This window comes from Macaca thibetana, chromosome 13 (genome assembly GCF_024542745.1).
Source record: "Macaca thibetana thibetana isolate TM-01 chromosome 13, ASM2454274v1, whole genome shotgun sequence".
Lineage (NCBI taxonomy): Eukaryota > Metazoa > Chordata > Mammalia > Primates > Cercopithecidae > Macaca > Macaca thibetana.
Window position 1 is genome coordinate 73810382 of NC_065590.1, and position 11514 is coordinate 73821895.

The window sequence follows — 11514 nt, forward strand, 5'->3', positions numbered from 1 at the left end:
TAATGAAAATAAGTCAAAACTGCTAGAATTACCACTCAAAAGAACACAGGTTAAGGATGGCTCTCTAAACCATGGCAGGAATACGGAAAAGGTGGTTGAAAGTTAGGAAGGACTTCTACATATTAAAAATACGATATAAGAGTTACCAACTCTTTGAAAGAGCTAGAAGACTTAGTGGGATAGAAACAAAGCTTTTCCATTAATTTAAGTTGATTTGTGTTCATCAGTAGTTTATTTAGACTGATTCTCAGTAAACATAATGTTAAAGTTACCTTGCAAATTACAAAAATCTTGGCACAAATGAAACTGTGCAATATCTCCCAAAAGAACCCCAGCCTTGGTAAAGTTCAGTTGGAAAATCTAAACCAGACTGCCTTCCCTGCACTAGGCTTTGGTTTTTATTGGTATTCTGTCACTGTGCCATGCACCTAAAATAAAACAGCACAAGTTTTTTGTGTAACAATAACAAAAAAGACAACTTGAGACTCCCTGATAATAAAGTCTAGAGCTCGTTCAGTTTTGTTGAAGCTAAAATCTGATGTCATAATAACTAAAGGAAATTCTAATTGGTGTTATGGTAAAAGTTTTCCTACTAATTCTGAAACACGGACTCTCATTTTGCTGTTTCTGCTAGTTGTATGTTCCTTTGGGAAATGCCTTTGGACTCAACTCTAAGGTTGTTTGTGAAGCTTTGGAGGAAAAGAAGAAGCAAAACCATCACTGGGAGTAAAATACACAGGAAACAAAACAGACCATGGTAGAGGCAGCTCACGGCACCCATCTGAAGGCAAAAGGGACTGCCATGGGCGCCGAGAGCATGCACACCTAACTATTAGCTGATTGTGTGCAGTATTTGGAAGGAAGGAGGGAAGAAAGGAGGGGAGAGAGCAGGGCAATGGAACTGATTTATCCAACAACAATTAAACTTTATCGTTTTGACAGTCACTGTAGTTGAGTAAAAAGCCAAGCAGGGCCGGGCGTGGTGGCTCACGCCTGTAATGCCAGCACTTTGGGAGGCCAAGGTGGGTGGATCACAAGGTCAGGAGATCGAGACCATCCTGGTTAACATGGTGAAACCCCATCTCTACTAAAACTACAAAAAAATTAGCCGGGCGTGGTGGCGGGCACCTATAGTCCCAGCTACTCGGCAGGCTGAGGCAGGAGAATGGCATGAAACCGGGAGACAGAGCTTGCAGTGAGCCGTGATAGCACCACTGCACTCCAGCCTGGGCAACAGAGTGAGGCTCCATCTCAAAAAAAAAAAAAAGGCCAAGCAGTAGGTTGGTTACTGAATTAATAGTCTATACAGGTTCCTTGCTTATACAATAGATAAGTTTGAATTCACAATGGGGTCAATATACTCCATACTCCGCCGACACACATAGTTATGCAATTGAGTTTATATTTAAGATCGGCAAGGTGAACACAGCCATCAGCTTTATAATTCTAACAAATTGCAGGGTGCAAATTCACACTGGTTAGATGAAGCAAGTTAAAAATAACTGAGTATTCAGAGTGACTAAGAAAATCTCTCTTCCTTGCTGCCACTGAAGAAGCCAGCTGCCTACGAAGACGACCACATGGTAAGGAACTGAGGGTAGCTTCCCTCCAACAGCCACCAAGAAACTGAAGCCCTTTAGTTTGACAGCCTGCAAGGAACTGAATGTTGCCAATAACCACATGAGCTTGGAAGCAGATCATTCCCCAGCCGAGCCTCAGATGACCAAAGTTCCAGCTAATACCTTCTTGCAGCCTTTTAAGACCATGAGGCAGTGACCCAGCTAATCCATGTCTGGCTAAGCCAGCTATAGGAGAGGAGCTCCTGTCAAGGTGATTTGCAGTCTTATGTAAGGTAATCATGTACATGTGATCCTGGACATGCAAGTCACCTTTACTGCATTCGGTTGGCTAGAAGCAAGTCACAGGTCCTTCCTGTGATTGGGTGAGGGATCAAGGCTGTGACTACCAAGAGTGGGATCATGAGGTCCCCCTGTTGTCTGTCTGACACAATGGATGACTGACCTAGAAAGAAGAAGAAAGTAGACATCATACAGACCATCCTGGCTAACATGGTGAAACCCTGTCTCTACTAAAAATACAAAAATTCGCTGGGCGTGGTGGCGGGCACCTGTAGTCCCAGCTACTTGGGAGGCTGAGGCAGGAGAATGGTGTGAACCCGGGAGGCAGAGCTTGCAGTGAGCCGAGATCACGCCACTGCACTCCAGCCTGGGCGACAGAATGAGACTCCATCTCAAAACAAACAAACGAAAAAGAAAGTAGACATCGTACACCAGGTGGTTACTAAAGGATAGTTAGGGACAGTGCTACCCAAAGGTAAAATAGACAAAAAAACTTAATTTTTCCTCTTTCAAACCACTGGGAAGTGCACTTCTTGAGAAAGATCAGGACATCTCTCTACCGTTATGCACACTTGAGTAACTCAGGGACCTAAATGCCCTCATGCTGTATCTTTGAGGTCCTTTCAGTGCTAAGCTTCTGTGACTTCAGACCTTCCTTTCTAAGCCTCTCAAGACATTTTGGAATGCCATAAATCCTGGCTGTATTCATACAAAGTGCTTTGATAACCAGTGTGTCACTGTTGACGTCTTTATAGAACAATACTGGGGAGAAAGAAAACATTTAATAGATCAGTCCTCTAGAGAAGTTAGAAGTCAAATCTATTAGGGTGCTATCCTCTGATCCAGTTTTTGATTTTCCATTTAACTGTTTATATTTCTAAAGCATGATGTCATATAAAAAATACTCAAGACAAAACCATTATAAACTTCACTTTTTACAGGCAAATTTGGGGCTAAAAATTATGTTCTCTGTGGGGAGCAAACTACATTTCACATCCAAGTAATATTGAGTACATCAAGAAGTTACTTAGGCGGTGTAAACTCACACCCTAAGGGTTAGAAAGGGCTTTCAAAATCATCTTTTTAGCTACCCATCTGACAGGCAAGTATCTTCCAGAACATGAAGAACAAATTATCTTATTATTTCTAAGTAGAAACTGTTAGACTGTCATTATACTTCCTTGTGATGTCATAAACATAAATGACTCGATTAAAAATAAAATTATGAATTTAATCTACACAAGGCAAATCCAAATTGCTTGCTCACTAGATCAGTGAATGTTTTCTTCAGGCAAAACATTAAGTTCTAAAGTATATGGAATTTTAAACATATATTCACAGTTACTCTTCTGTGAACAGACTACACAATGACATTATAAATGTTCTCTAATACCTCATTAAGAACACAGATTAAAAGCTGTAAATCAGGTTGAAACTAGGAATGCTTAATTTCCATTTAGGGGCTGAAGAGGATGAAAAGTTTAAGAAGGAAATGACTTTTTAGAGCTATATGAGATCAGCGCATCTAAGAGTCTAGATTTAAAAGACTAAGCACTAAAGTCACATTCTTGGAACAAGTATCATGTTATAGCTCCTTAATATACAGCATGCTCAAATATCAAGTATTAATGTGCAATTAATTCTGAAAGAAACCACATGCTACAAATTGTATTTTATTTGGACAATGAGGCCAGCAAAATTCTTTTTTATAAACTGTATTTTTTCAACCCCATGTAAGTCCCTACTAAGTACAAAGCTCTGAGCTTGAGCCATAAGAGAAGAAATAAAATTAAACATTTGGACTTTTCCTCCAAAAGAAGCATACTTTCTAAAGCAGAATTTCTCAATTCATGGTCCAATGACAGTCTGTATAAGAATAATGTAGAGAGGGGCTGGCACGGTGGCTCACGCCTGTAATCCCAGCACTTTGGGAGGCCAAGGCGGGTGGATCACGAGGTCAGGAGATCAAGACCATCCTGGCCAACATGGTGATACCCTGTCTCTACTAAAATACAAAAAATTAGCTGGGCGTGGTGGTGCGCATCTGTAATCCCAGCTACTCGGGAGGCTGAGGCAGAAGAATCACTGGAACCCAGGATGTGGAGGTTGCAGGGAGCCGAGATTGCACCACTGTACTCCAGCCTAGGTGACAGAGCGAGACTCTTCTCAAGAAAAAAAAAAAAAAAAGAGTAATGTAGAGAGGTTATTGAACGTGCAGATTTCTGAGCCTTGGCCCCAGAAGATTGCTAGTTTAGTAGGTCTAGGGTAAGCCTTGGAATATGCATTTATAATAAACCTGTGATTCTTATTGTACATTGAAGTTTGAGAGCCAATTATAAGGTGTCATTGGGGTGACCCAGAGGTCAAAACACACCTTTTAAACTAATACAACAGAGTACCTAAAAGAACAGGTTATGCAAGTATTAAGTGAATTCTGATTATAGCTGTAGCCAACATCAAGGTTCCATACTGGAATGCATGTTATGGTGTAAACTTTCTTTAAAGTCTGTTCTAATTAGTCCTAATAGTAGCAAATTTATTTTGAATTTCCTAGAAAAGATCTGAATGGAGGGACCATTTCTCTTCCCGAGTGCATTAAAATTTTTATTTTGCATTTTAAAAATTGTGGTAAAATATACCTCACATAAAATGTACTATTTTAATCATTTCTAAGTGTACAGTTCAGTAGTGTTAAATATATTCACATTGTTGTGAAGCAGATCTCCGGGACTTTTTTTTTTCATCTTGTAAAACTGAAACTCAATATCCTTGAAAACAACAATTCCTCTTTTTTCCCTCCCTGTAGCTGCTGACAACCACCATTCTACTTTTTGTTTGTATGATGAATGGCCTGTTTAAAAAACCCAATACATGACAATGTGTCAGGTACGCAAAAAAGGAAGAAAAAGAACTGAGTCTCAACATCAAAATCAGGGGTTTGGTTTAAGAAATGAGATAATAGGCTGGGCTCGGTGGCTCATGCCTGTAATCCCAGCACTTTGGGAGGCTGAGGCGGGTAGATCACAAGGTCAGGAGATCAAGACCATCCTGGCTAACATGGTGAAACCCCGTCTCTACTAAAAATGTAAAAAATTAGCCAGGTGTGGTGGTGGGCACCTGTAGTCCCAGCTACTCGGGAGGCTGAGGCAGGAGAATGGCGTAAAACCGGGAGGCAGAGCTTGTAGTAAGCCTAGATGGCGCCACTGCACTCCAGCCTGGGCAACACAGCCAGATTCTGTCTCAAAAAAAAAAAAAAGAATTCATATAGAAATATTTGGATCATCTGATCACCACCTTTTAACCAAATGTTGTCATGTGATTTGAGAGAATAAATTTATGTAAGTAAATAGGTAGAGAACACATATGTACCCAGAAAATGAATCAGTGGAGAACTGTATGAACCAAAATATACAATATTTAGAAGAGAGAACAGTGAGGAAAGAAGCAAGACAGACTTTGAAGAAAGTGCACCACAGCAGACAGTCCAACTCCTATGAGTGCAGGACAATTTAATCTTAAAAAATGTCATCTGTCACATTAAATTAATGCTATTCATTTAAATATATTCATTTTACTGTTTCATTTGTATGTCATTGATATTTGTTTCGTTTTGTACTTGCAAAGGAACAATGAACATAGAGAGTTCATGTTTTATGCTTGAATATGTAAGTAACACAATAAAAAGGAACAGTTCAGCACTGGGAAGCCGCAAGGAGAATTTTTAGGCTGAATGTTTGTAGTGGAATGACTATGGTGCCCCAAAATTCATGGTCATCTACAACCTCAGAATATGACTTTATTTGGAAATAGAATCTTTGCAGATGTAACTAGTTGAGGATCTGAAGGAGAAGTTGTACTAGATTTAAGGTGGGACCTAAATCCAATTACTGCTGTTCTTATGAGAAGAGGAGAGGGCACATGGACATACACAGAAAAGGCGGCCATGTGAAGACAACGTAAGAGACTGGAGTGATGTGGCTACAATTCAAGGAACATCGAGGAATACCTGGAGCCACCATAAGCTAGAAAGAGGCAAGGAAGGATTCTCCTGTAGGACCTTCAAAGGGAGTACAGTCCTGCCAACACCTTGATTTCAGACTTCTAGCCTTCAATATTGTGAGAATACATTTCTGCTGAGTTAAGGCATCCAGTTTGTGGTCATTTGTTCCCACTGCCCTAGCTCTATGGCAGTTCCTAACAACTACACAATCAAGGTTTACAGGTTGCCAAGAAAGAGATGCCCTCAGCTCTGTGGAAAGCGGATGGGGTTTAAGGTCAGTTGACTCCCAGTAAAGCAGAATCTTCTTTTTATCCAGTAGGCCACACACCTATTATTTGTATATATTTTTAAAAGTATGAGCATGTGAAAAGCATTTGGAAGCGCAAGCACGGTATCATGCAGGTCCATGAGTTTTCACAGTATGCCACTCACCGGCATTTACAAAACTGCTGGGACAATGCAAAGGCCACACTCATTCTCAGACACAGAGACACATCTACGATGTGGCTTTTCATTTACTGCTGTGGCTTTTCATTTATTGCCTCTGTCTTTGTTCAGGCTGTTATAATAAAATATCAAAATCTGGGTAGCTTATAAACAACAACAATTTATTTTTCACACTCCTAGAGGCTGGGAAGGGGATGCCTACAGATTTGCTGTCTGGGGAGGGCCTGCTTTCTCATAAAAGGAACCTTCTTGCTGCAGCTTCATATGGTGGAAGGGACAGGGCAGCTCCTTGGGGCCTCTTTTATAAAGGCACTAATCCCATTCATGAGGGTAGAGGCTGCATGACTTCATCACGTCCCAAAGGCCCCACCTTCTTCTAATCCCATCACCTCGATGATTAGGTTTCAACATATGAATCTGAGGGAGACACAAACATTCAGACCATAGGTCACCTCAAGATCTAGACAATGTTCCCTGCCTTCTAAAGATACAATTTCATGTATCTTTGGACCAGGTGCCAAAGAGTAGTTATAGGCATCAGGGATAAGACAATGGATACAAGTGTGGAGAAGAATTCTCTGAGATGCAGTGGTTGGTTGGGAAGAGTTGGTGTTCTTATTCATTATAAAGAACATCGGTTCTTCCAGTGGGGAGGTGAAGAGTCTTATTAACAGTCAACACAAGTTGCATCAATGGAGTTGTGGAAGTCTTAGGCTCAAAAATCAAGCACACCCATTCAGCAAAAACGTGCATCCTAACTGCTGTGTAACATTGTGAGGATGCTCTCCTGGTGCACATCATCTCTATGATGAAAGCCTCCTGGAAATCATTGGTAAGGATCTCAAGGTTGATAAGGAGCAGGAATGTGGTAAGGATCTCAAGGTTGATAAGGAGCAGGAAAGGCAGGGAGGTATATGGAGGTCTGAAGTCTGTACATTTGCTAATAGGTTATTGGGCTTCTTTAGCCATGGCTTGATTTTTTTTTTTTTTTTTTTCTTGAGACGGAGTCTCACTCTGTCACCTAGGCTGGAGTGCAGTGGTGTGATCTCGGCTCACTGCAACCTCTGCCTCCCAGGTTGGAGCTATTCTCCTGCCTCAGCCTCCCAAGTAGCTGGGATTACAGGCATGCACCACCATACCTGGCTTATTTTTGTATTTTTAGTAGAGACGGGGTTTCCCCATGTTGGCCAGGCTGGTCTCAAACTCCTAACCTCAGGTGATCTGCCCACCTCGGCCTCCCAAATTGCTGGGATTACAGGAGTGAGCTACCACACCCGGCCACCATGGCTTGATTTTTAAAACATCATAGTGGCCCAAATAATGGCACCAATAGGTGAACTGAGTAGGCATTTAGCACCCATGACATCCACTAACGTCCATCCCTGAAGTTATCCCAAATAAACATGCACTTGAAGTAAGATAGAAAAGTGTTACACAAAAGCAGCTTCCAGGCAAACTCCCTAGCTCCTCTTCCCAACACAGTTGTTACTCCCAAGCGATATACAGAAATCTGGTCCTACCACTCATGCCTCTACTTCTATCATGGCTCAAACCTGTAGGAAGGCACCAGTTGCTCTGAGCTTCATGGGTGGAGCCTGACCAGCCTCATTTTCCCAGTGGTGGATGTTTGCTGCTCAGGCCAGACCCCACATTTGATGTGATATACCCCAGCATAATATGGGGACAGTTATGTGCCTTCCTGGAGGTGCCAGCAGAGAGTGGTGACTATAACCAGCTGCAGTGGCTTGCGGTCTGCCCCAGAACTTTGTAGATTTCACATGGAAATTAACTCTTCAGGCAACAATCCTAAAAGGTCTTCCTGGGACCAGTGAGGAAGCACCGATGATTCTATCTCTGATCCTGGACCAGCATGAGGATGGTAGTGTCCAGGCCGAATGTCCCTTCTTTCTGTTGTTTTACATATTATGTATAGGAAGTAGAGCATGCCACATAGTATAGTCAGGAATTCTGCCTGTTTGAAAGACTGTAATTCTAGATATGAGAAAAACAATGCTTCAGAGTTTCCCACAAACCCTAAGCCAGAGGTGCTGCATGTGGTTTTCAAAGTGCTTGCAAATTCTTTGACACTCTTCTCATCAAATGGTAGAGTTTATGTTCCCTCCTCTTGAACTTGGGTGGGCTTTTGTAACTGCCTTGATGAACAGAATGTGGCAGAAGTGAGGGTAATTCTGAGTGAAGTTAGACATACGGCTTGTCCTGGCTTCTTTGGAGAGAACTGCTCTGGGAAGCATGGGCTTCCATGCACAAATCAAGATACTCTGCAAAGGACCACTTGGAGAGTCTAAATAAGTAGACAGAGGGATACCTAAGGAGCCCCAGTTGTTCCTATGCCCAGCTTCTTGAGTCTTCCCAGCCCAGGTGCCTGAGCTTTCAAGATGACCCCAGCCTCATCCACCATGTGATTACAGCCTCATGAGAGACCCCAACCCAGCTCGGCCAACCTGCTTCCTGATTTCTGATGCCCTGAAACCATAAAAGACAAAAACTGCTTGTTCTCGTTTCAAGTCTTTACGATATAGGGTCATTTGTTATGCAACATTCAATAACCAGACCACAGCCTGAGTAAATGAAACTGCTGAAGAAAGCCCAAGAGAAACTCGGAATTACCTCCAAATTTCTCTGAAGAAAGGAGTCGAGGTAAGGAAAAGATCCTGCAGCTGCTCGTAAGGCAGATCATCTGTGCTCACCATGCTGAAATAGCAAGGTGGACTCCTGCTTGAAGAGCACTGTAATTTACTCATGCAGTAATGTGGAATCAGGAATGGAAAGTGATAGTAACAATTTGCTTACAATTGCCAGGGCAAGGGCAGAGACTTGGAGAACACTGTGGGAAGTGAATGGTAAATATGTCATTCTCTAACTGGAGGCAGCAGTGGGAAGTAGTTAGCTGGGAAGGAGTGGGAGCTGGTTAAGGTCAGAATCAGAATTGGTTTACAATGGACCAGAATAAGAGTAAGGCTGTACAGCATTATTATCTTTCAAATTCAAATACCCTTCTATACCTTGCTTTGGGTTGCTGGGACAGAAACTGTAAATGGCATCTCTATTTTTCCAGCTAGATACCTTTTAGGCTTTTTAGGGGGCGTTAGAGGGAGCCTGCAAGGCTGGAGGAAGAAGAGAGAACTCGCTGCCTCCTGTCTACTTCTTATTCCTGTGATGTCACCTGAGCAAAGCTCCTTCATATGGGCAGAGGCACGGCCTTCTCACAGCAGCAGCTGAATCTACTTTTCAATTTTTTCCCCTTTATAAAACACGCTCCTTTGTACCTACTCAGAGACACTAGCCCCAGCCGACAGTACCACCTCCTCAGAAAATTTGAGTCTCCAAGACTCCTACTCCATGTTTCCAAGTTTAATAATTCCGATCTCTCCCCTCTTTTCCCTCAGCTGAAGGGGTGGTAGCTGATGACTGTAGTTGCCACCTACCTCTGTGATACTTTAGAGGTCTTTTTCCCTTCTCAGTTACCAAGCTAATGGCTTTTTACTTACTTGTAATTCTTCATATTAAAATTTTCCTGTTCTTTTATCTGGTGTGGTTTCTGTCTGCTGAATGGATACTGACTAATACAAAGGCATTGCTTCCAAAGATAAATCTATGATGGTAACTGAGGTTGGGGGTAACTGAAGGTTCAAATAGCAGGGAGACCAAGTTCAAATACCAAATGCAAAGACCACAGACAGAATTTGAGAGTGACCACAAAGTTAAGAGGTTGAAGGTGGGCAGAGACATAAGCAAAATAAGAGTAGGACTGGAAAAAGATAGAAGGCTTAGGGTGATTGCTATGAAGGTGGAAATTATCAATCCATCCACCTACCTTCTACCTTCCCCCAGTCAGTAGGATGGGTAAAGCTGGCTTAAAAATCTCAGGCAAGGCTAGGCGCAGTGGCTCACACCTGTAATCCCAGCACCTTGGGAGGCCAAGGTGGGGAGATCACAAGGTCAGGAGATTGAGACCATCCTGGCTAACATGGTAAAACCCCATCTCTACTAAAAATACAAAACATTAGCTAGGTGTGGTGACATGCGCCTGTAGTCCCAGCTACTCAGGACGCTGAGGAAGGAGAATCGCTTAAACCCAGGAGGTGGAGGTTGCAGTGAGCCGAGATCATGCCACTGCACTCCAGCCTAGGCAACAAAGCAAGACTCCGTGTCAAACAAAACAAAACAAAAATCTCAGGCAAAAGTGGACATTAGTTGTCTAGATTTGGGGTTGGTGAGGGTTTTATTTTTTATTAGGGGTGGGAGTTGTTTTGTTTTGCTTTTTTGAGACAAGATCTTGCTTTGTTGCCCAGGTTGGAGTGCAGTGGTGTGATCTCCGCTCACTCCAGCCTCACCCTCCTGGGCTTAGGTGATCCTCCCACCTTAGCCTCCCGGGCAACTGGGATGACAGGCACATGCCAACATGCCTGGCTAATGTTTAAAATGTTTTGTAGAGATGGGATCTTGCTATGTTGCTGAGGCTTGTCTTGAACTTCTGAGCTCAAGCGATCCTCCTGCCTTAGCTTCCCAAAGGGGATTGGTGAGTTCTAAGAGCAGCTTACAATATGATTTTTAACGTGTGTTGTCTATGATCATAGAGTCAGATAGACATGGAAAGATGGCCTTTTCTGCCTTGTGCCTCTTTCCGTGTCTATTCTAAGGACATTGCCTTGAGACCAACACTGTGAGAGCCCTGACTCAGTATCCACAGATACTCTATCTGCACATTGCAGAGCACTAAGCCAGTCAGCCTTTTCAGCCCCAGATGAGTCAATTTCATGGACTTTCAGCATCTCCGTGTGGATGTTTCCAGGCACCTCAAACTCACCATGCTCAAGGATGGATCTAATCTCTTTTCTCACTTAGTTTTCCCCCGCCCCACATGGAAAGTAGGTAGGAAACACTAGATTTCTTCAATGTAACCCCCACAAACAGAAAACTGGTGGCTTCTTTTTGTTTGTTTGTTTGTTTTTGAGATGGAGTCTCACTTTGTTGCTCAGGCTGGAGTACAGAGATGTGATCTTGGCTCACAGCAACCTCTGCCTCCCAGGTTCAAGCGATTCTCCTGCCTCAGCCTCCTGAGTAGCTGGGATTACAGGTGCCTGCCACCACACCTGACTAATTTTTGTACTTTTAGTAGAGATGGGGTTTCACCATGTTGGCCATGCTGGTCTTGAACTCCTGACCTCAAGTGATCTGCCCACCTCA